The sequence below is a fragment of the Gossypium raimondii genome, chromosome 5 (genome assembly GCF_025698545.1).
Source record: "Gossypium raimondii isolate GPD5lz chromosome 5, ASM2569854v1, whole genome shotgun sequence".
Lineage (NCBI taxonomy): Eukaryota > Viridiplantae > Streptophyta > Magnoliopsida > Malvales > Malvaceae > Gossypium > Gossypium raimondii.
This window is the reverse complement of record NC_068569.1, coordinates 36746329-36773204: the sequence shown is the minus strand read 5'-3', so window position 1 is coordinate 36773204 and position 26876 is coordinate 36746329. Positions and strand designations below refer to the sequence as shown.

At 32.4% G+C, this 26876-nt stretch overlaps 1 protein-coding gene across 2 annotated transcripts in view; it reads right to left on the bottom strand.

Annotated features, from left to right (window-relative positions):
- The window catches only part of LOC105765996 (cysteine-rich receptor-like protein kinase 2), a 41892-nt gene extending 15906 nt beyond the window's left edge, over nucleotides 1-25986 (bottom strand). Inside the window, exon 1 of one of the 2 annotated variants that reach the window (XM_012585288.2) lies at nucleotides 25697-25986. The gene's annotated coding sequence lies outside the window, so the exon portion shown is untranslated. The remainder of the gene's footprint in view (nucleotides 1-25696) is intronic. The other variant, XM_052631634.1, reaches the window with a different exon arrangement.
- Between the last annotated feature and the right edge of the window lie 890 nt (nucleotides 25987-26876).

The window sequence follows — 26876 nt, the reverse complement described above, 5'->3', positions numbered from 1 at the left end:
GCGTTTTTTTTAAGCGCCGCTGAAGAACATGATCTTTAGCGGCGTTTGTCTTCTAAGCGCCGCTAAAGAACATGATCTTTAGGGGCGTTTTTCTTAAGCGCCGCTAAAGAACATGATCTTTAGGGGCGTTTTTTTCTAAGCGCCGCTAAAGAACATGATCTTTAGCGGCGTTTTTTTCTAAGCGCTGCTAAAGAACATGATCTTTAGCGGCGTTTCTTTATGTAAGCGCCGCAAAAGTTAGCGACGTTGTCGTTAGCGGCATTTTTTATGGCGCTTGTAGAAGCGTCGGAGATGGAGTTAGTGGCGTTAAAAAGCGCCGCTAAAGACCTAAAAAAACGCCGCTAAAGACTTGTTCTACTGTAGTGTTGTAAGCTTTTGCATTCGAGAGTTTGCACATTAACGAGTTTGATTAACTAAGTCCTGTATTATAAAAATTTAACGTCTTATCATATAATAGCTCATGTATTCGATGCTACTAGCATAAGTGATTACTTGGGTTAAAAGTATAAAAGAGTTCATGAATATGGTGATGTTTAAATATCGATTGATTCCTATGACTATGTTTAATTGAGTAACTTCACATTTTAAATAAATGTGGTTGAGATATTGACATAGTAATTGTACTAAGTATGGTATGGGTTGTTTGATTTCGTTAAATTTTACTATTAACCCTTGTATTTTGTTAAAGTTATAGATTTAGTCATTATACTTTAAATTAATTAAATTTTGTCATGTATTTTTGAATTGATCAATTTTAATCCCTGTACTTTTTAAAATTTGAAATTCTAGTCCTAACCTAAATAGTAGCTATTAACTCTATTCAGTTAAATTCAATTACTAGTCTCGTACTAACATACAGTTGCAAATTTAGTCCATATTCTCCAATTGGATTATTTTAAGTTCCTAACAATTTCGAAATTTGAAACTTTAGTCTTGATGCACATGACATCCATTGATCTATTAACTGGATTTTTAGTAAGTAATATATGGACACTATAGCAAAATAGGTTTTTAGTGGCGTTTATAGCGGTGTTTGAATAAAAAACGCCGCAAAAGATCAAGTATTAGCGGTGCTTTTCGACAAGCATCGCAATAGATCAAGAATTAGCGGCGCTTTATGTAAAACACCGCAAAAAAGTTGAGCAAAATGACTTCATTTTTTGTTGAGCTTTATTGGCTTTAGTGGCGCTTTTTAAAAAACGCCGCAATAGATCGAGCTTTAGCGGCTCTTTCTGAGAAACGCCGCTATAGATCAAGAATTAGCGGCGCTTTATGTAAAACGCCGCAAAAAAGTTGAGCAAAACGACTTTGTTTTTTGTTAAGCTTTATTGGCTTTAGTGGCGCCTTTTAAAGAACGCCATAATAGATTGAGCATTAGCGGCGCTAATTAAGAAACGCCGCAATAGATCGAGTTTTAGCGGTGCTTTCTGAGAAGCGCCGCTATAGATCAAGAATTAGCGGCGTTTTTTGTAAAATGCCGCAAAAAATTTGAGCAAAACGACTTCGTTTTTTGTTGAGCTTTAGTGGCATTAGCGGCACTTTTTCAACAAACTCCGCAATAGATCAAGCATTAGCGGCACGTTTTTAGAAACATCGCAAAAAATTTGAGAAAATGATGTCGTTTGTTGTTGAGCTTTAGTGGCATTAACGGCGTTTTTGATAAAAATGCCGTAAAAATAAATTTATTTTAAGGTTTAGGGATTAGTATTTAAGGTTTATTGTATATGGTTTAGGGTTTTAGGGTTCATGATATAATGTTTATTATTTTGGTATTAAAGTTTTGAGTTTAGGGTTTAGGGTATAAGTTTAGGGTTTAGGGTTTAAAGTTTAGGGTTTATGATTTAGTGTTAAGAGGTTAGTGTTTACGACTCATAAGACCTAGAAGTTTAGGGTTTTAGGGTTTGGTGTTTATGGTTTAAGGTATAGTGTTTATGGTTTAGGGTTTATGGGTTTAGGATTTAGGGTTTAGGGTTTTATGGTTTTAGGATTTAATTACTTTTGTGATACCAAATTCAAAAAAATAATAATTTTTGTCTTTTACTTCTTTTTATGTTATAATATATATATATATATATATACACAAGATTTTAGGTTCTAAGTGACATGAATGCTTAATTTATTGAATCGTAGCATATATATTATGATGACATTTGATAATTGTGTTATTTACTTTTGTTTTTCACTTAAAAATAGAATATAATTTTAAAATTATAATACATTATTTGAATAATATTAGTAATTTATAAATTTGAATATTTAAAATACTTAAATTATACACTCTCTAAGATTTATAAAATTTATAAAATTTTAACAATTAAAAATAATGTCATATTAATGTATCAAATTTTAATTTTATAAAACTATTAAAATTTGAAAATTTTAAATAATATTATTTTAGACATATATATATATATTTAAAAAGTCAATCATTAGCAGCGTTTCTCTGAAAAACATCGCAAAATGTAAGCAATAGCGGCGTTTGGACTAAAAACGCTGTGAATATGTATTAAAAATTAAACAAAACGATGCCGTTTCGGTGCAGGAATTTAATTTATTAATGGCGTTTTTGCTGAAACGCCGCAAAAGTTATAAAATTAGTGGCGTTTTTTTAAGCGCCGCAAATGTTGCAATACTAAACGGCCTCGTTTTCTTCCACAAATCAGTTTTCTTCCACATTCCCGCTCTCAACCCCTAATTCCCCTTCCAAATCCCTAATCAGTCATTCACAGAGATGACTTGTTTCGGTTCTTCGATTTTTGTTTCTTCGATTCTTCATTTAGTTTATTTACTTAAAAAGAAAAGATTTGTTTCGGTTTCTTGTCAACATTCATACGAAGAAAGAGAAGACGAAGAAAGAAAAGAACATTCCCATTCTGTTTTTTGGTCAAGCTTCAATCAGGTTCTTTTTTTTTTTTGCATGTTTCAACTTTGGGTTTTTCATGTTTTTGTGATTTTTTTGTTTATATTTTGTTGTTGACCTTGAAATGTAGTCAAATCGTCTTTGGTTTTAGGGTTTTTGATCCCTAAAAACATTATCATTTGACCCTTTTACTCGTGGAATCCATTCCGAAGTGCTTTCATTTCTCTTCATCTTCCTCAAGTTACTGTTTTCTTTTCCCTTAATTCAAGTTTTGGTGTTGGATTAGGGTTTTAGTTTGAATCCCTTTTTGATTCACACTGTACTGTTAGTTTAAAAAAATGGCTTGTTACGTTGGCTTATTAGGAATTGCTGTTGTAATTTAGCAATTTGGTTGTCTTGTTATGTTGTCTGCTACTGTACTGAGATGAATTTGATGCTAAAATTTTATCTTAATTTTGGGTCTATAAGGGTGCTTGTTGTATTTGTTTTTATTAGTTTTGTTTTGACAACACTACTTTATTAATAAACTTATTTTTCTTTTCTAAAGCATGATACGTTTGTTTTTCAATCAGGTAAGCAGAATTTTAATTGCTCATATGTATGCGTATCAGTGAATTATGAAGTTTGGTATTTTTTGTTATGCTAAGTTCTTCTTTTTTTGGGTCAGATTTAATTTTGGTATGGTAAACTAGTTCTTAGTAAATGGGTTAGATTATGAGTTGATTGATGTAAGATTGTGTGCTGCTCCCAGGAAAGAAATTATTCTGTGCTTGGTAGATATTTGGCTGTTTAGATACTACTTGAAATTTTTATTGATCAATTTAGTATTCAATACTGAAACTTGGCTTAACAAATTGAATTCAATCCTGTGTAAGTATAATGTGGGTAAACTTTGAAGCATGCTATTGAAACATATGACTAGTGACCTTAGGTTTTCGGAAACATCAAAGTATGTATGTATGTATTATGTATGTATACCTTGGTATCTGACTTTCATGTATTATAGGACTCTGTTTTGTTTAAATAAGTAATGCTTTTTTACATTTTGCTTGGCTTTTCATAAATTTTTTTGTTTATCTAACAAACAAATTTCTACTTAAACTGGCTGAAGCGCGTGAAAAATCCTATTTTCACACTCTTGTAAATATTAGACCCTTATATGATCAATTTCAAAGGTTTGACCCTCACATAAACAATCCCTAAAAAGTTGGATTTAATTTCAGCATTTAACCCTAAATTTACTTGAAAACTATTTATGAACTTTATGTGTACAATTTAAGACTACATTTTAATCTTTTAACCACAAGGATTGCATTAAATCTAAAGTCGAATTAGATCAGATACTGTTCAAGAGGCAAGCTGTTCATGCATTGTTTTTTCGTTTATAATGATAAACTCAAATCTAAAACCTTAGTTAGGAGATATCAAATTTTTTACCATTTCACTCCATGGGTTGCAAAATATTTACAGACTAGGAAAGTTGTAACTAGAAAAGTTGGATCTAAAGCGTATGAGTAATTTGAGAATTATTTGAACAAGTGGAATACCAGGAAATAGATAGATTCTGGTTTTAACTATTCCTATGCAATTTTAAAAATAATTACATATATTATATTTTAAATATTAAAACCTATATTTTAATATATAACCTATATTAAGTATGGATATATAACCTATATTTCAAATTCATTACTAATAACTTTTAAATTTTAAAATAATAAAAATATTATATTTTAAATATTAAAACCTATATTTTAATATATAACCTATATTAGTATGGATATATAACTTATATTTCAAATTCATTACTAATAACTTTTAAATTTTAAACATAATTATTTATTTTATATTTTAAATATTAAAACCTATATTTTTAATATATAACCTATATTAGTATGGATATATAACTTATATTTCAAATTCATTACTAATAACTTTTAAATTTTAAACATAATTATTTATTTTATATTTTAAATATTAAAACCTATATTTTAATATATAACCTATATTAGTATGGATATATTACCTATATTTTAAATTCATTACTAATAAATTTTTCAATTTTATACATAATTATAAATATTATATTTTAAATATTAAAACCTATATTTTAATATATAACCTATATTAGTATGGATATGTAACCTATATTTCAAATTCATTACTCACATAACTTACATAACTTACATAACTATATATCATATCATAACTTTCATAACTCACATAACTTACATAACTCAATAACTTATATATATCATATCATAACTTACATAACTCACATAACTCACATAACTTACATAACTTACATAATACATAAATATATATCATATCATAACTTACATAACTTATTTATACTTATAAATAAACAACTTACCCATGTAATTTATTGTCAACTTTAGGCTTCAAGAATTAAGAAATGGACCGGTCTTGGATGAATTTATCAAGGGTAAGCAACAACTATCGAAATAGAGTACAAAGTTTTCTAAATTTTGCATTTCAAAATGCAAGCCAAGAGAATATGATTCTTTGCTCGTGTAAGAAGTGTGGCAACATCAATTGGCATTTTCGTGAAGTTGTTTACGAACATCTAATTGTTGTTTGGTTTATTCGATGGTATAAAAAATGGATTTCCATGAAGAATGCACACCTAGTAGAACCTCTTCAACGATTAATCCGACTTATCCTCATAGTGCTTACCATCGGTTTGCTAGAGAAGATGACATGGAAGGTACGTTGCGAGATGCATTTAATATGCGCAATCATGGTTTCCAATCGTTTCCACCCGACTTTGTTGCATCCGATGATTGTAATCTTGGTGGAAATACTTTTACTAGAACGGGAAGAAGTGTACCTGATGAAGAGCCAAATGGAGAAGCGGCGAAGTTCTACATGTTACTTAATGAAATGAATGAAGAACTTTACGAGGGATCAAAATTTTCAAAAATGTCCTTCTGTATCTGTCTTTTTCAGTTAAAATGTTTGGGAGGGTGGACTGGAAACTCTTTGACAATGCTATTAGAGTTTTTGAGATATATGTTTTCGTTTACAAAAATCCCTCATTCATGCAAATATATGAAGAAACTGATAAAATATTTAGGCCTTGGGTACAACAAAATTCATAGTTTCCCAAATGACTGCATGTTGTATTAAGGTGATCAGAAAAACCAACAGTGTTGTCATGCATGCGGTAAATCTCGTTGGATGAATAGAAATACAGAATATGTGAATGATGATGAAAATCATGCACAGTCAAGGAAGAAGCCAATTAAGATTTTGTGATATTTTCCGCTAATACCAATGCTTCAAAGGCTTTTCATGTCGTCGAAGACAGCCAAGTCTATGATGTGGCACCATGATGGACGAATCGATGATGGTTTATTAAGGCATCTTGCGAATTCTTTAGCTTGGAAATCATTTGACAGTAAATTTCCAAGCTTTGCAAGCGATCCTCGGAGTGTGAGGCTTGGACTAGCATCTGATGGATTTAATCCTTATAAAATCATGAGCACTTCGTACAGTACTTGGCCTGTAGTCCTTGTTCCTTACAATTTGCCTCCATGGATTTGCATGAATCAATCTTCCTTTATCTTATCTATGATTATCCCTGGAGAGAATGGTCCCAGAAATGATATTGACATTTATTTGCAGCCACTTATTGAAGAGTTAAAACAGTTATGGGCAGGTGTTGAGACATATGATGTATTGAGAAAGGAGAACTTTAATTTATGTGCAGCTTTATTGTGGTCTATTAATGACTTCCTGGCTTATGCCAATTTATCTGGTTGGAGTACCAAGGGACGTTATGCTTGTCCTTGTTGTGCTGCGCAAACATGTTCGAAATGGTTATATAATGGGAAGAAGTTCTCTTATATGGGGCATCTTCGATGGTTACCGGGAAATCATAGATATAGATTTTAGAGTACTCTATTTGACGGTACTGAAGAGTTCAGAGAAGCTCCTTCGTAGACAATTGGATCTGAAATCTTATTCATATTGAAATATATGAATTTCAGTTATGGGAAGATAAATCAACCGCCCAACACGCAAATAAAGAGAAGATCGATGGATGAATCTGATGATGAATCTGATGAAGAGGATGATCCTAAAGAGGCATACTTGTGGAAAAAAAGAAGTATTTTTTTTAGTTGCATTATTGAGAGCATCACATTTTACGACACAATCTTGATATCATGCATATTGAGAAAATTGTTTGCGAGAACATCATTGGGACAATTTTGAACATTGATGAAAAATCGAAAGACAATCTTCAGAGTCGACTTGATTTAGTTCACATGGGAATTCAGTGTGATCTTCATCCTTAAGTACTTATGAAAGGGAAATATCGGTTGTCGCCTTCTATTTTTTCAATGTCGAAGAAAGAGAAAGAAATGTTTTGTATGATGTTGAAGGATATAAAGGTTCCAGATGCGTATGGATCAAATATATCTCGATGTGTGAGTCTTAAAGATCAAAGACTATATTCCTTAAAATTACATGATTATCACATCTTGATGCAAGATTTACTGCCAGTTGCTTTACGGTGTTCTATGTCAAAAAAGGTGACATCTTGTATAATTGAACTATCCAATATAATGAAAGCCATTTGTGGCAAAGTTTTGAATGTTGAAGAACTTGACAAAGTACCAAATCGAGCCGCTTTGACTTTATGCAATTTGGAGAAGATCTTCCTACCTCCCTTATTCACTATTATGGTGTACTTGCTAATCCATCTCCCTCATGAAGCAATACTTGGTAGACCCGTTTTCTATCGATGGATGTATCCTTTAGAAATGTGCTAATTTATTTGTAAATTATTAATTCATTCACCTCTATGTCTTTAGTTACAACTTTTGATAAAGTTGTATATCGTGTTTAGGTTCCTACCCAAATTGAAGTCTTATTGCCGTAATAAGCGTTATCCAGAAGGATCAATTGCAGAAGGTTACTTGGCAGAGGAGTGTATGACTTTCTGTTCTAGATATTTAGAAGATGTTGAAACAAGGCTGAACAGACCAAGTAAAAATGTTGGGCTCACTGATCATAACTTGATCGAAACTTATTTATTTCAAAGTTATGGAGAACCAATTGGCAAAGTTGAAATTGTAGAATTAGATGATAGCTCGTGGGTACAAGCACATCGATATGTTCTTTTTCACCACGATTCAATGGAACCATTATGCAATTAATTTTTAGAATTTGATAAATAGTCATCTTTTTAATTTGTTTATCTTCTAACAAAGTAAACCTCTTTTTAACATAGTGAGTAAAAACAAATCTTGAGATCTCATTCACGCTCCCGAAGATTACAACATTGAGAGATTAATAAGTTATTCAGAGAATCTTTTCATGGATGGTTAAGCTAAACGGTATGCAATTGAAGCTTTCACTAACAAATAATAATATTTTCTCATAACATTTATAATTACTCAATTTACTTTCGATTCAATAGGTTTGGAGTCGAAAGGACACTAATGATGAAGTTAAATGGCTTTCCCAATGTCCGAATAAAGTAGTAAAAAGATATAGTGCCTTCCTCATCAATGGATTCAAATTTCATACGAAATATCGCGAGAGATTGAGGAGAACTAAAAATTGTGGACTAGTTGTTAATTTTTCAATTACAAGTTATGCTAGTGCTAGGGATAGTAATCCTATTAAGGGAAATGTGGAGTATTACGGGCTTCTTACTGACATTATTGAGTTGGATTAGTATGACAAATGGAAAGTTGTCTTATTTCGAGGTGATTGGGCTGATGTTAATACTGCTCATGAAATTAAACAAGATTAATTTGGTTTTAAAATGGGGAACTTCACTCGATTGATTCACACTGGACAACAATTGATAGATGAGCTGTATGTATTTTCTTCTCAAGTGAAACAAGTTTTTTACTCGAAAGATCCAACTGATGAGGGTTGGTACGTTGTACTCCATAACATCCCTAGAGACTTGTTTGACATGGGCAACGGAAGTAGAGATGACATCGACGAAAGATCAGAAACTTTGTCTTTTCTAGAACAAAACTTAAATGAAAATATCCCTAGTACTAGTACATAATTTCAATGGGTTCGCCAGGATGTTGATGAAGATATTTACGAATTATGATGTAGTAAGATTTTACGATTTTTTAATTATGTGTAATATCATGGTTTAAATCTTGGTATTATTAAATATTTCAACTATTTTATATGTACTATTGTTGTTGTAATTAGTTACTAAAATTTTAACTATTTTATGTGTATTGCAGATAAAATGCCTAGAAGAAGATTGCGAGCTCTAAGTATTGTTCAAAATACTCCAAATTCGGAAGAAACAATAGACTGCTATTGGATCTTCGAATGCTCTGAATACACCTGACGAACCTAAAGAAATTCAAAAATAATGTTAAAATTAATTTACATGCATGTTGACTTTTATTATTGATTTCTTTTTCAAAATATTATATTATAATATACCATTTTTCAACTGAAAGTGATGGGACGCGTAGAGGTCGAGGACGTACGCTACTTAAAGATTTATACGAGTTAAATCCTGTTGAGCATGTCAAAGTATCTAGAAACAATCTTGGTCAGCCTGTTGGATCAGAAGCTCGACTTTTAGTAGGATATTTGGGCATTATAGCACGAAATGCCAATATGTTGCCTATCAACTACGAGTCATGGCATCAAATGCCTGATAGTAACAGAAATCAAGCTCTTTAAAATATTAATGTAACAAAACGTGAATGTAATTTATAATACTTTGGTTTAAGTTTCATTTATATTTACTTTTCTAAACTTGTGTTTTTTGTAGGAGAGGTTTGCTTTAGAGGTCTGGATAATTATGTCAAGAAGGCATTGGGAAAAAGATGGAGAGACCATAAAAGTACTTTAAAGAAAGAATATTTTAAGACAAAAATAACCCTCGAAGAGAAATGCGAAATGTCCCGTCGGGAATGCTGAGGTACCAATGGAAAGATGCGATTAGATTTTGGAATTCAAAGAAAGGAAGGGTATTACATACTTCCAAACTCTTATAATTATTTCGGTTTAAAGTATTTACGATATACGTAATAATAATTTCATAATGTAGGATTGTGAACAAGTTAGAACAAGCAGCAGGCAAAAACAGAAATTCACTCACACAGCTGGGTCGAAAAGCTTTGCTTATGTAGCTGAGGCTGAGGTATTTTGAATTTATTAATAGTGTCAAATATTTATTACTTTCTATTAAATAATATTTTTACTACTATATTGTAGGAACGTAAATCGGTCAAAAGTTGGACGCCTTCAGCTTTTCGACATTACACATAGGAAGAAAGATGAATCTCCTATGACTTCTGAAGCTACAGAAATTATGATATGTTTACTTAATAAAATTTGAATTATTTTAAATATTTATAGTGTTTAATTATAATGGTTTAGTTATTTGTTTGTAATGTAAATAATGTTAAGTTATGTTGCATTTGTTTTTATAATATATATTACGTTTCTAACTCTTTGATTGATTTATTAGGAGAAACTAAAGGATAAAAAGGCGGAGTATGAAGCGATTGCTTCGAGTGATAGATCTGTTCATCTTGACGACATAGATAATTGGATTATTACTGAAGTTTTGGGTCCTAAAAGGTATGACCAGGTTCGATTTCAAGGATCTTTTGTTAACCCAACCCAATATTTTGGATCCAACTCACAGCAATACATGCCTTCGGGGAGTCAGGCTTAAGTTGAAGTTCAAAAATTAAGAGACTAGATGGCACAAATGCAAGCGAGCACAGATGAGCGAATTGCTCAACTTAAAGCAGAAGCTGAAAGAAAATATTAAGAACTCCAGCTACAACTTAAAGCGAAGGCAACAGCGAGAGAAGTAGAGCAAAAAGTACGACGCACTCCAGCTACAGCTTCAGAATATGATGAAGATGTTTTAGCAGTCGCAACATCCGCCATCTTAGACTATTGTATGAATATTTTTAACATTTTAAAATTTAACATTATTGTAAGAATAATTTGAATTATACTTCATTTATCAATTTATATCATATATCTTTCGTTGAATTTGAAGTATCATTTAGATCTGTTGTTTTTGGTTGGATTCCATGCTATAGGAAGGGTTACATATGGATGAAAATTGGATGCTACAAATCTGCCAAAGTTAGTGGCTTTTTTGTAAAACGCCGCTAAAGAACGGTACTTTTAGCGGTGTTTGTGAAAAAAACGTCGCTAAAGGTCATGTTCTTTAGCGGCGTTTGTGAAAAAGGCGCTGCTAAAGGTCATGATCTTTAGCGGCGTTTGTGATAAAAGCATCGCTAATGGTCATGTTCTTTAGCGGCGTGTATGTGAAAAAAACGCTGCCAAAATTAACGACTTAGCGACTTTTTTGCGGCTCTTGTGAAAGCGCCGCAAATACTTTTAGCAATGCTTAAAAGCGCCGTTATAGGCCTAAAAAGACGCCACTAAAAGCCTGTTTTGCTGTAGTGGAAAATAACAAGTTAACATGACATTACATAAATGATAATATATTTGTTGCATCAGACTTTGGAAATACTGGAACTTAATAAAATTAATAGTTATTGTTTGGTGAGAACTAAAATTTAAAAATTTGAATAGTAGAGGGACTAAAACTGACCAAATTAAAGTCTAGGAATTAAATTCATAATTTTCGTATACTACACTCATATTAGAATTTAACCTTTGATTTTTGTTTAGGTATAATTTTTTAGTTGTTGTGAAATTAATAGTTTGCATTTGTTTTTAGCTTTGGTTACATGATATTTTAGAACTTAGTTGAGCACCACTGAGCTTTAAGGAAAGCTCAATGTTCAAATGTTCATTCCATGTGCAGATCATATGTAGAGATTTGAAGAGATCATTGGTCAAGCAACATTATCTCGAGTCTTCACAAATTTATTTTTTATTTCCATAAAGACTTATGCTTTGGTTTTAGCATGGCATGTACTTAAAATTATCTTATTTGTTAATACCATTTTCATTTCAGTTTGAGTTTTACTATTGTTGTTGGTTATATTAGATCATCTTGAGTTACAAGTTTTGTTTGCTAAAGAAGTTTTAAATAAAATTTTGTTGAAGTTTTTAGCAAGCAAAAGTTGATAGTTTTGGTTTCTATTTTCCCAAGGCTACCAATTTTCATTTTTATGATGTATGCCGCCTAATAAGCATGTTTTGAATGAGACATTGGATACCAAATATGTTGGTTATGGTTTAGGTTTATGTTTGCTACATTTTGTTTTTTTTTAGTATTTTTAATTGCACTATTTTAGCCTAAATTTTGCATTTCTAGGCTTGAGTATCAATACTTCTAAGTCCCGATTCAATACCTTTTGGTTGAGTATCGGTAATTAGACCCTTTATTCCAATACTTTCACAAACAACAGCCAAAGTTTTGATATATCATTGAGTTAGACAAATGCAAACTATAAAAAAAAAAGATACATGTAAAACTATTTAGTTTTAACAAATATTTATTTTAATAACAATGAAATGTTATTTTCATAGAGACATATCCATTCCTTCAAACAAAAAGATGTTGGAATAATATATTATATAAAAGAAGGAATTGCAGGAGGGAATTATAACTAATGAAGATTCTCAAGTACATGGTATAATAGCAAAGATATGGGAGGCTTTGGGAGAGATGGGATGAGCCCAATAATGTGAGTTAAAGGGAATGGGGTGTAAACCTAATTACTGCAACATATGAAAAAGTTTGTTATGCATGGATTAACAACACATTGGCTAACCCTATTGACGTTAATAATGGAAGTCAACAAAATATGGTTACTGAGCAGTAGGTTTCTTTAAATAGGGAGTCAAACAAAGTAGCTAGAATTGTAGAGGGACCGAATGGAAGTTTAAGGAATGAAGGATACGACTTGGGTAACAATGAGATTATTGAGCGTTTAAGTGAGAAAATTGATAAAGTTTTAGCCTTAATGAAAAATGCGTCAAGGAAAGGTTTCAAGGTTTGAAAATAACCAAAACTCAAAACACCGATTAACTTGCAAGTCCTTAAATTGGTGGACAATATGTTGAGGGAACTTGGTACACTTAGTGGTGAGATAGAGTTAACTAAGGCCAATGATGAGGATTTTGATAGTGCCATGGCTGACCCGAATGAACTTAGACTGTCTAATTGAAGCTCATACCAGTGTTAGCATAACTATGTAAGTTTGATTTTATCTAATTTATTATTCATGATGAAGTGCATGTTTTAGAATTTCCAATGTGTTACTAGTCTCACGGGCCACAGGTTAAAGTCCATGACCATTGTGCACAGAACACCCCATAGAGGTCAACTTATGAAATAGGGCTCATTTGAGCTACTTGAACTGGCTCGACTCATGGAACCCATGGAGAAATCTATCTACTTGAAGCATTGGTGGCCCATTGAAACACTCTAGTAAAATTAGAGTTATCAAGATAAATAATGTAAAACCTAAAGGGATAAAATTGTATAGAGTTTAAATCCATTAGGACTCTCAATTGTAGATAGGCTCTAATCTCAACCATTGATGTAACTCAATATGTATCGTTGGTTTTGGGGAGCTAAACTATAAATAAAAGTCTTCCCTCTCATTTTTATTCACTCAGTTGTAAACCTTCAAGGTAATTGAATATTATTTAGAGCACTTACTCAAACACTTGGTGTGCGTTATTTTCTGTGGCTTTTTATTCTTCCATAGCTTCTTTTGTTTTAAGAGTTTGCTTCTGTTTTGCTCTAGTGCTTTAGAGAATTTTTTCTAGAATTCTCATTTTTTGAGAGTAGGTTAACTTAGGCAAGATTTGAACATAAGAAATTGTCTAAGGTCGTATAGTTTTTCAAACTAAAGATCTAGCCCCATGATAGTTAGTATCAGAGCCAGTGTTCGAAGGCATCAATTGCAAAAAGAGGAAATGAGCAGAATGTCTCGATGGAGACCCGTGGGAGGTCTAGGAAAAATAACAGATCGAGGGATATGTTATTGGCTCTAAAAGGTAAGGTGACCAATCTCGAAGAATCATGAGTAATGTGAAGGAAACACCCAAGGTAGTTGAGGGACGCACCGATGGTTAGACTCGATGAGAGTGCAACTTAGAGACTATGTGGCAGAGGCCCTTAGTGCCAATCGAGATGTGCTAAAAGAGGCCTTCAATGCCTCCATGGGTGAATAGACCAAGAATTTGACTAAGAGTAATGATGTTCTTGAAGCTTCGATTGTGACTTTGAAGGAGGAAACTAAGGTCGTGATAGAAAAAATTGAGGAGCTCGAAGGAGAGCTTGCTTTGTACAGAGCTGCTGTAGGAAAAGGAAAGTTGACTTTAGTTCTTAAGCAGCATAAGATGGATATACTTAAATCGAAAGAGTTCAATGGGACAAGGTTTGCGAGAGATGTGGAGAATTTTCTTTGGGGGTGGAAAAGTACTTCCGTATGGTAGGCATAGAGGATGATGCCACTAAGGTAAACATTGATGCAGTTTATTTTGCTAATATCACTCTTTTATGGTGACGTTGTAGGTCCATAGATGAGAGATGAGCTAGGACCACGATTAAGACTGAGGAGGAGTTCCAAAAGGAACTAAAAATGTAGTTTTACCTGAAGTATTTCGATGAGGCTCAAGTTAAGTTGTGCTGGCTTATGCAATAAGGTACTATTCGGGAGTATGTTCGAGAGTTCAATGAGTTGATGCTCTAAATCTCTGACTTGAGTGAGAAAGAAGCTTTCTACTAGTTTGAAGATGGGTTGAAGCTTTGGGCGAAGCAAAAGTTGTGTCGAGAAGGTATCACTAAGCTTACTATAGCCATGGCTGAGGTAGAATCTTTTATCGAGCTTGATCCGAGGAAAGACAAATTCGAGTCTTCTAAGCCTAAAGAAACATGCAATGGTGGGAGAGACCATGAGGAAGATGGAAATGGCAATGGTGGCAATGGTAAGAATAGTGGCAACGAAAAATCACATAATGGGAAGTGGAAGTCCAACAATAAACCGAAGGGACTAGTGAAATGCTTCATTTGTGATGGTTCGTATATGGTGAGGGATTGTCCAAAAAAAATCTATGATTTTTGTCGAAAGGGACAAGCCAGATAGAGCATCAATGAGGCTTGGTTTAATTGTGTGTTTTGTCAAAAGCCAAGAGGGTCAGAAAGAATGAGAAGAAGCCAATGAAGTGCTTTTTATGTTGTGATTCACATAGGATGCGAGACTATTTAGAGCGATAGAAGATGTCTGGGATGAGTAAAGAGAATGAAGCTGAGCCTGTTGAATTTGAGACTTTAAAGCTTGGGTCCGTGATACTCAAATCTGCTAAGGTAAATAGGGATCGAAAGTAGAAAGGGTTAATGTATGTGGACATCAACATAACTGGTCAAAGAAAAAGTGTTCTTATTAATACAGAGCTATCAGATCTATTCATATCCGAAAAAGTCATGGGTAAACTTCATCTCTCAATAAGAAAATCTACTAAAAAGATCAAGATTGTTAATTCCAAGGAGGTCCCAATTGTGAGAGTAGAACAAAAACTTAAGCTACATATCGTCAATGGAAAGACAAGGAAGACTTTGAGGTAGTACACTTAGATGATTACAACTTCGTGTTTGGCTTGAATTACCTTCACAATATTGATGCTTTGCTGATTTCTTTTGCTGACTACATTTGCATCTTGGATACTCGATAACAACAATACATTGTACTAGTAAGTCGAGACACAAGGGGTGGAACCAAGGTATTGTTGGCAATCCAACTAGCCAAGGATGTTCCCTGTGGTGGGGATATTGACTTGGTATATGATAGTGCTACAAAGACCCCATTGGAAATGCTATAAGGGTAGAATATTGATATGAAACCTATTGAGTTATCAATGGGGCTACCACTTAGGGGAAAAAGTGGGTTGTGCATTAGACTTTGAGGGAAAAATGGTGATACAAACTGGACAGTGGGATAGAGTAAATGCTACGAGCGAGGTACATCTCAAACACATATCTAGTGTTTTACATTATGACTTACCATTGGCTTGGCAAAGAAACAATGAGCCTTTCAAAGTTCTGAAGTGGGTAAGCTGAGGGGCTTACATTCCAAAGTTAGTGGCAAGACTCAAGGTAAACCTGGTGTTCAATGTAGGCATGCCTAAGCCTATTTGTGTGGATCAAGAAGATCTTGATTGAGGCAAGTCACAATAGGGGCAAGTAAGAGTGGTGGCCTCTTATGATCAATATGTACATGAGAGAAATGCAATTCGAGTTAGGCGAAGACGGAGACATAAACCAAGGCAAATGTTTCGAAGAGCAGAACTACCCGATAGAGAGACTAGTTGATAATCAGTCGAAGCATCGAGACTGTTCCAAGACGAGTCTAACCAATTCCATTCTGAGGATGTGACGAGGGTGTCGCGAGAATGGATAGGGGAGAATGTCATGCGCCATGGATCAAAGCTTGTGACCATTGTGCACAAAGCACTTCATAGAGATCAACTTATGAAATGGGGCACATTTGATCTGCTTGAACTAGTCTAACTTGTGGAACCAATGGAGAAGCCCATCTACTTGAAGCGTTGGTGGCCTAATGAAACACTCTAGTAAAACTAAAGTTACTAGGGTAAATAGTGTAAATCCTAAAGGGATAAGATTTTATAAAGCTTAAACCCTTAAGACTCTCAATTATGGATAGGCTTTAATCTCAACCGTTGAAGTAGCTCAATCTGTACCATTGGTTTTGGGGGAGCTCAACTATAAATAGAGGTCTTTCGCCTCAGCTATAAATAGAGCTCAACTATTGAGAGCATTTACTCAAACACTTGGTGTGCACTATTTTTCTGTGACTTTTTGTTCATTCATAGCTTCTTTCTTTTTTCGAGTTTGCTTTTGCTTTGCTTCGGTGCCTTAGAGAATTTCTATTAGAATTCTCAGTTTTCAAGAGTAGGCTAACTTAAGCAGGATTTGAACCCAAGAAATCACCTAAGACGGTGCGACTTTTAGACTAAAGATCTAGGCCCGTGACACTAGTGTCAAGTTTATAAGAATATTAAAGACTTTGTTGTTGATTTACTAGCCCCATGTTCTTGTTCTTATGGAAACAACTGTTAGCGGGAGGAAATCAGATGAGGTTATTAAGAACATAAGGTCTGATTATTCATTTAGAGTGGAAGCTTAGGGCTTTTCTGGCAGTATTTGAATTACATGGTTGAGCCACTTTAATATTGATGTAATTGAGTTGATAATCAGTTTTTCACACTAGATTCTTATGTACCAAGGAGAAAAAAGCTTACTTTCTTGCAGCAGTGTATGCAAGCCGAAACACTAGAAAGCAAAATAGGTTATGGGATCGAATGCTACATTTGAGGCCTTTGAACATGTCTTGAGTTTTCGAAGGTATTTTTAATGTGATTAGTTTTTTGGAGGAAAATAATCTTGAAAGTGTGGCAATTGACCAAGCGAGTTCTCTGTTCAGAGATTGCATGTTTGATATTGGGTTGGAAGACTTAGGTTATACCGAACTTGGTTTTACTTGGTCAAGAGCCAATCTCCTAAAGCTTCTGGATAGGTTTATTGGTAATAGGGCATGGTTAATGAATTTTTTGCGCTCGGCCATACATCATTTAAAGCGGGTGGGTAGTGATCATCAGCCCTTTCTTCTTATTTCAGGCCACTAACGACCATTTAAATTTGTGACAGTGTGGCTCTCTCACCTGAATTTCAAAGATTTCCTAAAGCAAACTTGGAACCCAGAGGTAAACATCCAACACCAACAGTGAAAGTTTTACTAATGAAGTTAATATTTGATCAAAAGACATGTTTGGTTATATCGACTGGCAGAAAAAAAAGTTGATGTCTCGGATTGCAAGTATTCAACATGCTTTGGAAAGACATCCCTTGCACTTCTTAAAAGATCTTGAACAAAATTTGAAATTTGAACTTGAGTTGGTCCTTGAACAGAAGGAAAGCTTATGGTTTAAAAAATCTCGAGCTCAGTAGATTCAAAATGGTGATAGGAATACTCAATTCTTTTACATGTCAACTAGTTGTGTCGACGGGGCACTCACATTAGTATATTAAAGGATAATTGCAATGAATGATACGTTGATCCCACTGTTCTTTAAGAAATGACTTTCAACTATTGTCGTATTTGTTTACTCGGGATGCTACTTTGAGGAATTATGAGATATGAGGTTACTTCCAACCAATTAGTTGAGATGCGAAGGTCCTATTGGATAGTGTGGTAGGTGATTTGCTGTAATACGGTGTAGTAGATTAAACTAGTTTTCATACTTGAGGAGCTTGAATATAAGAATTTTTATTATGTTTTAGTTAAGTTTTTCATATTAGCTTTAAATTCAATAAAATGTGTATTTTGAATATTTTTATAACCTTAGGGGCCGAATAAGGCGTAAGAGTGAGCTAACGTACTTAGTGAGTGTGCAGGATACCATTCAAAGGCATAAGAACTCAAGGTTGGTTGTTGTATTACAACATGAGAAGTTTAATGTCGCAACATAGGGAGCATAATACAAGAATTTCAAGTCTGCCACTGGTGTTGAGACACAGCAATAGGATGTCGCGACATACCCTTGAAGCCAAACTTGAACTAGGCATGCTGCCTCCAGTGTCACGACATAGGCACTAGGGTGTCGTGACACCAGCCCTGTATGGGAACAATTACAAGTGAGGGGCATTTTGGTCTGTACAATTGAAATTAACATGAAAACTTCAGCTAACCTAGGTTTGAGGATGACGATCAACCCTATCTCCATAAATAGGCTCTTCAAACACTTGTTTAGGGATAGTTGTCCCTATTATTAGTTTTCACTTGTAATTTAGTTTTCAGTTTTCTTTTCTTTTAGGCTTTAGATTTCTTTTTAGTTCTTTTCCTTTGTGTTCTTCAAAGAATTGGTTTGTAAACACAATTAAACGTTTGAGGATTTCTACATTTCATCAATTGAATGCCATTAGGATTATCTAAACCTTATTCTTAATCTATTTTTCATGCATATATTTGTCATCAAGTTTAATATGTTTATGGATTCCATGAGGAACTAATCCTTTTATGGAGGATTAGCAAGTGAATGTGTGATTGACTAATTACTATGTAGGGTTTTCTTAGCAAATCAGTTGTTTGGGAGAGGAAAAACTTAAACCCTAGGCTTGAAGACCTTAGAAAGTCATTTAGGTGGGAATTAACCCAAAATTTGTATGGTCTATTTGTGAACACCTTAGCCCCGAATTGATCTTGATTGTGAGGTCGAAAGATAAGTAGTTATTGCTGACTCATTAGTTTAGTGGAAGATTGAGAGATCTTGCTAAGGTAACGACTAGTTGATTGAATAGAAACTGGAAATAGGAATTAGTTATGACCACCGAAGCGAGTTAATCACCCATATTTAGATTTGATTGAGTTTAGATTTTAGTTATTTGAAGTTCACTTTATTTATGCATTTTTTTATTATTTATTTATAAAAGTAAAAAACCTCTTCTCTATGTTCAGTTGTAATATAATTTATTTAATTACTAATTAATTCTATTTGCGTTTAGGTTAAATTTAATTTAGTACTCGCCTCCTTTGGCTATGATCCTCGGAGTACTCATCTACTTCGTTGTAAAAACTATATTACAACTTGACCAGTATACTTGCGGACACCACCTCAATTCCATATCTTTAGTTGCAACATTCACACTCTGGATATTAGTATGTTTAGAGACGGTCAATAGGGGACGAGAAGGTTAAGAACATGGTAATGGATATGCAACCCTTTAAGGTGTCGGGAATTGATGGTATTAACGCCATATTTTTTTCAAAGGATTTGGGGTGGTTGACAAGAGTGTGTATGATTTTGTTAGAGGAGTCTTTGTTGGCAATGTCATGCCTTGTTGGTTTAATAGGACTTTACTGATTTTGATTCTTAAAACTCAATGCCTGGAAATGGTAAGTCAATTTTGGCACATTAGCCTTTGCATTATTTTATATAAAATTGTTATGAAGGTGGTGGTGAATAGGTCAAAACCTCTCTTTCCTTAATGGGCCTTTTTGAATCAAGTGAGTTTTTTTATTGGTCATAATATTGTAGATAATATCATTATAGCATAGGAAATAATTCACCCATTAAGGTTGAAATATGAGAAAAATGGTATGATGGCCATCAAGATTGACCTTGAGAAACTGTATGAAAAATTATTAATTGCACTTTGGGTGACATTAGTTTTTCAGATGGATGTCACAAACTTATTATATGGTGTGTTGCATCCATTTTGTTTCAACTATTGTGAAACGAAGGCCTGTCAAGAGAATTTACTCCCACGAGGGGTATTTGACAAGGAGATCATTTTTCTCCCTACCATTTTGTATTATGCATAGAAAGACTTGCCCAAGTTATTACTACAGAAGTTGAGTTGGGTTCTTGGTGGCCGATGAAGTTAGTAAGGAATGGTTTAGTGCTTTTTGTTGAGGCATCTTTAGAGAAACTAAATGTAATTAATATAATTCTTAAGGAATTTTGTCTAGCCTTGGGGTATCACATCAATATTCAAAAAATCCAAATCTTTTTTTCTAAGAATGTTACAAGTCGTATTCGTGCCAATATAAGCTCAAGTTTCAGGTTTCAAGTGGTGGAGGATCTTGGCAATTATCTTGGAGTACCTATCCTTCACACTAGAGTTACCAAAACTACCTTTGACTACTTAATTGAGAAGATGAAATAAAGATTATCTGGTTGGAAGGTGAAAACTTTATCATTGGTTAGTCGTATCACTCTGGCCAAGTCTGTCCTAGCAACAATCTTGAGTTACGTTATGCAATATAATTTTATTCATAAAGGAGTTTGTCTTGAAATAGAAAAGATGATACGAAGCTTTATTTGGGGTGGTACAATAGAGAAGAAAGGGTTGAGCTTGGTTCGATGGAATGAAGTTTGTAAGACCGTTAATGATAATGGCCTTGGCTTAAGGACTTTGGAGCTACATAGCCATGCATTTTTTTTTATGAAAATTACTTTCAATTTGGTTTTTTAAAAAGACCATCTTTGGGTTCAAGTTATTCGTTCCAAGTATAAATAGGGGGTTTTACCAATCACCCTTAGAAATTCTCGATACACTCGACTTTGGAAGGAGGTTTGAATGGTGTGGGATATTATTAGATCATGAATTTTGTGGAATTTGGGTAATGGTAATTGTATTGATTTTTGGAAGGACAATGGGTTCTTGGTTTTGGTCCTTTGAAAATTTTATGGCAAGGCCCTTCACTTTCCAAAGGTGTGCATGTTCTAGTTAGTCGCATGGTAATGTATGATGGAGAATGTGCATGGGGAAAATTTGCTCATTTAATCCTTGTTGAAATTAGGTATTGGATTGCGACAATTAAACCCCCAAAATTTTTGGATCCTGATGATATTTTGAGTTAGGTATCGAATCAAAACAAAAGATTTACGATAAAGAGTGTTTATGAAGTTGTACCAGGAACTATTTCTAATGTATCAGACAAGGCTTGTGAAATAGTTTGGAAAGTTTGAGCTCCCTAAAGAGTGTGAGCCTTCTTAAGGCTCATTTTCCAGGATAGCTTGATGACTAATGCTAAGTGGTGACAAAGGCATCTTACAAGGGACCTTAAATGCAACCTATGTGGGGCTGAGCTAGAGGATATCGATCATATCCTTTAGTGATGTTTTTAGATGATTGCTATATGGTCAAAACTAGTTATAAATGTCACGGGGCTAGAACTTCAATTTCGCAATCTATGCAGCCTTAGGCGATTTCTTGGTTCCAAATTCACCTAAGTTAGCCTAACTCTCACAAAGTAAGAATTCTTGATAAAAATTCTCCAAAGCACCGAAAATAAAGTGGAAGCAACTCGAAGACAAAAGAGCAACGTAAGAACAAAAAATGCCATAAGAAAGCAACACACAAGGTGTTTGAGTAAATGTTCTCTAAGTATCTTTATTACTTTAAAGGATTACAATTGAGTCCTTACAAATGAGGGGAAAAGGTATCCATTTATAGTTAAACTTCTCTAGATCCAACAATTCAAATCGAATTACTTCAACGGTTGAGATTTGTGCCTATCTACAAAATGAGAGTCCTAATGGATTTAAATTCTATACATCTTTATCTCTTAGAATTTACATTAATTATCCTGGTAACTCTATTTGTTGTTATGAAATGAGCTCATTTTGTTATAACTATAGACTCTTTTTAATGTATTTTCAAAATTATGGTTATGTCCAATGATATTGAAATCAAATCAGACAAATCAATTGGATCGGAAACTAGTCAATATACTAATTCAAAGAAGGTTAAAACCCCATTTGAACCGTGAACTAGCAAAAATTGCGGTTGAACCATAAACCTCAATCGAAAAAATTAATTGAACTAGTTTTTCATATACTAGTCTAGATTGGACTAAGCTAAACCAAAAAAAGTCCATGATTACCGGCCCAAAAGCTAAAAAAAATAGCATTATGTATCCAACACAAAAAGAAAAAGAAAGAAAGAATAATAATAAAAGTCCCCCCAATGGGTACCCTATCTACACTACTTCTAAGAAAAAAAAAAACAATTTGCTTTATTAGTTTCTTAGCTTTGTGCCGCCCTGAAGCTCGCTGCCACTGCCGCTATCAGCGTTGAGTTATTTCAGGTGAAGAAACTTTGCAAAGCTTTATTTTCTATTTCATTTTGTTATTTCAAAAGACTAAAGAACTTAAGAACATAAATGCTTTCTTTATTTATTTTGACCAAATGAGTTGTAATGTGATTAATGATTTTGACTCTTTTTTTTTGTGGTATTCATAATGATTAATTCCTTGGCTATGAGTATTCTCCAAAATGAAGAATAGCTAGTTATGAATAGTGACCGAATATTTTTATTATTTCTTGATTTGTATTTGTGTTTTATTTCAAGGTAAAATTTGTAATTCTTGAAGGAAAGAGAGTTAATGTATAATCATTAGCCACTAATTTTTATTAATAAAATAATAAAATTGGAATAACTGGTTCATTTTGTTGACTTTTGTAATTATTCAAATGAATGTCATTTTTTTCTTTCCTGTTTTGTCTGCCTTAATATAATATTGATTATCTAGCATTTGAATAGGTTAGATCGATAGTTGAATGGGTGTGGTATGATCAATTCAATTACTAGTCTAATTTTTAAAATATTGATTACGTTTTTACTTTCAAAATAATTACTGCATATTTGACTATAAAATAAATATTTTATTATTTTTGAATTTTAAATGAATTATAAATTTTGGTTTAATTTATTTATTACCTATTTTCATAATGTTTAATGTGGATTTCAATTATTTGGATTAAAGTTTTAGGTTATTAATGTTTTGTTTAAAATATATTGTTCCTTAAATCTCGTGTGTTGGCATGATAGTTAGGGTATTCACATTTTAAGTATAGTTTAGTTTTGAGTCGCATTCTTTGTTAAGGTTTTGTCATCCTCTTATAATTCACCAAATATATATTACTCCTTTGACATAAATTTAATGATTATTATTGCTTAATTATATTACAAATATCTAAATTTTGAATTATTTTATTTTTAAAACAAAATTTACGTAAAGTTTTATATTTTAATTTATTAAAATATATTTTAAATAAACAACTAAAAACATATTTTACATACGAAATTATAATAATATATTTTAATTATTACAGGCGAACCTGGGAATCATACGACAAAGAAACTAGTTGAAGGATAATAATGGGTTGGGCAGATTTCAAAATTTACAGATATATGTTTTAATTTGGCTAATATATATAAAAAAACCCTCAAAGAATTATGCTATCTTTAAACAAACTCTTATACTTATTTTCTAATTAAATAAACCCTAATCTATTATCTTTACCTATTAAAGCTTTTAATTTTCATTTAGTTAAAATTTTATCTTTTACTTTTATTTTTACACATGTCATGAGTTTATGAGTTACAAAGGTTTCATTACTAAAGACTCAAATGTATGATATTAAAACTCTTTTAATATAGTTGATTTTTTTATTTTAATACATTAAAAGATATTTAATCCCATATATGAGTGTTTAATAAAAAAATATTTGTAACTAATAAAAGTATGACAAGTAAAATTAAAATTAAGGGTTTTAATGGATAAAATAACATATTAGGGGCTTATTTAAATACAAAATAAGTATAAGGGTTTTTAAACATAATATGGTCGTTTGAGGGTTTTTTTAAATGTATTAGGCTTTTTTTTTAGATTCAGATATTGATGAATCAAATAATATTAAATTTTAAATATTATGAATAGAATTCGTAATGGATTCAGAGAAAATGTAATTATAAACACCTCCAACCTCAATTATCCAATTTATTTTATACTTTCAAATAATTTTGGATATTTGTAAATAATGAATTCCAATTCAAATATTTGAATATATTGGTCATTTCAGCATATTTTTCCATGTTATTGACATATTATTTTGGTGTTTTTTTAACCTGAATCCTAAACTCTCGACCCTGAACCTTGGACCCTAGACCCTGAATCTTGAACCGTGGATCCTAAACCCTAAACTTGAACCCTAGACCCTAGTTCAAGGTCGAGGGTCCATGGTCTAAGGTTTCAGGATCCAGAGTCCATGGTCTAGGGTTTCAAGATCTAGGGCCAAGGTCCATGGTCTAAGGTTCAAGGTTTAACGTTTAGGGTCTAGGGTTCAGGTTAAAAAAATACCAAAATAATGTGTCAATGACATGAAAAAAGATGTTGAAATGGCATTAAATAATTGGTAAATGATACAAAATGATGTGACATATTTGTCACTTGTTCAGGGTCTGTGGTCTAATATTTAGGGTCCAAGGTTTAAGGTCAAGGGTTTAGGGTTCAGATTCCAGGGTCTATGGTCTATGGTTTTAGGATCCCGAGTCCATGGTCCAAGGTCTAGGGTCTGAGGTTTAAAAATGAAGGTTTAGGGTCTACGATTTAAGCTTTAAAAAAAACCAAAATGATGTGTCAATGACATGGAAAAATATGTTGAAATGATATTAAATAATTGGTAAGGGATAGAGGATGATGTGGCGTCTATATTTTATACAATCCTTTCTCGTATTTAACATATTCAAATATCTCATTAATAAATGTTATTTAAATAAAATCAAATAAAATAATGGAATCTATTATTAATAGTAAATAGATTCAAATTTTAAAACATCTGCACAAATTCATATTTGAATATTCAATGTGGTAGAGTATATAAAAGAGATCTATTTAGGCTCAAGTTCAACCCTTTTATTTTTAGTTGTTTTATTAAATCATTTCATATAAAATAGTATGCATTAATATTCATTATTCTATAAAAAAAGATTTTTAAATATTTTATTTAGAGTTAAGTTAGCTCGTGACATTAATTCAATCAAGCAAACATTGTATGCATTAAATTATGGCACATTAATGATGTAAATGAAAAATTATCGATATATTAAAAATTACAGTGTTTTGAGTTCATAAGCAAAATTTTTTAAAGATTTTATATGAGAAGAGAAAATTACCTTCACAATAATAGATTTATTTTATGAAATAAAGAAATTTTGATAATTTTATAATTAAGTTGAAATCTGGTAGGAATAATAGTATAGATTTAATTGGGTGTCATCTCTAATGAGAACAAAGTTAGAAGTGTGAGTTTATTAATTTCCCTTGAAGAACTGAGGAGGAGCTTGCAACACCTTCCATTAAAGTAAAATAAAAATAAATTTCAAGATATCATGTAATGCCTACAACACTACAAACAATTCTTTCTTTGTTTTTTAAAAGGAAAAAAGAAGAGTAAAGCTCATAAATAGGAATCAATTAAGAGGCAGAGGCAGAAGCTGAAGCTGAAAGGGAAACAAAAATCGAAAACCCAGCAAAAGGAAAGGATGGTATTCATACCTTAGAATATCAACCATGACGAGACTCGATGAGTTGCAGGAAAGAGGAGCAAACGTATTCGAAAGGAAGCAGACAGCAGTTTATAGAAATGTAATACTAAGAGAATGAGTAATTCATTAGAGAAGATGGAGAGAAGTAGAGCACAAGTCCATGTAAGGATTTGAAATCTGAGTCCCTTTGCTCTTTTTTACTAGAAAAGAATTCCAAAGTCATTCAGGCAAACAAAGAAAAAGAAAAGGGAAATGGAAAATCGCGGCCCAGGTTTCATTTTTCTTTGCCCAAGGTTGACTCGTAAATCTGTTTTCTGATTCAAATTATTAACGACCTGACCTCTAGCTTTACCTACCATCACCCTTACACGATGACTCACTACCTAAATCCTTTTACGGTGAGAAATTTTAAAATTTTATGATCTTCATTGATTCAAAATTAGTGGTATATCTTGGTCTAACTAAACATTTAAAAATTTTGAGAGTTTTAATAAGAATTTTCAACACTTAGAGGTTTTATAAAAATTAAAAAAAATTCTATTTAAAAATTTTAGATTTAAAAGTTTAATAATAAATTAAAATTTTCAAAAAAATCTAAAGTAAAATTAAAATTTTCAAAAGCTTTGGAGAGGCCAACACACCCTAGGCCCTAATGAGGATTCGCTTTTACTCAAAATACTAGTAATTGCAATTGCTTTTTGGATAAATAATTGTTTTAGAAAAAATTTTAAATTTTGATATTACAAACAAACAATATAAAAGTATTCATTGACACCATTAGATTTTTAATAAGTTATAAATATTTAAAAATAAAAATTTTAAAAATATATTAAAATTAAATATATATTTTAAATGTTAAGTTTTTATTTTATTATGGATCATATGTATTAAATTAAATAAATTTATAATTTTTTGAAAAACCAAATTTGTTAGTGGCTTAAATGGAAAAATCATGGTATATGTCAATATCAGAAAAAAGAAAGAAAGATATAAGCCATTTTTTAGTATTTAGGGAAATAGAATTTGTATGTGGCTAAAAAACGCACAATAAAAGACACACTTTGTAACACCCCAAACCCGACCTAAACATTATGATCAGATTATGGAGGTTACATCACTAAACAAAAGAAAACCATAGTTTATTTTGAAGAAATCCAATTTCTCGCGGGTTGAAAATTTCTATCGTCTCT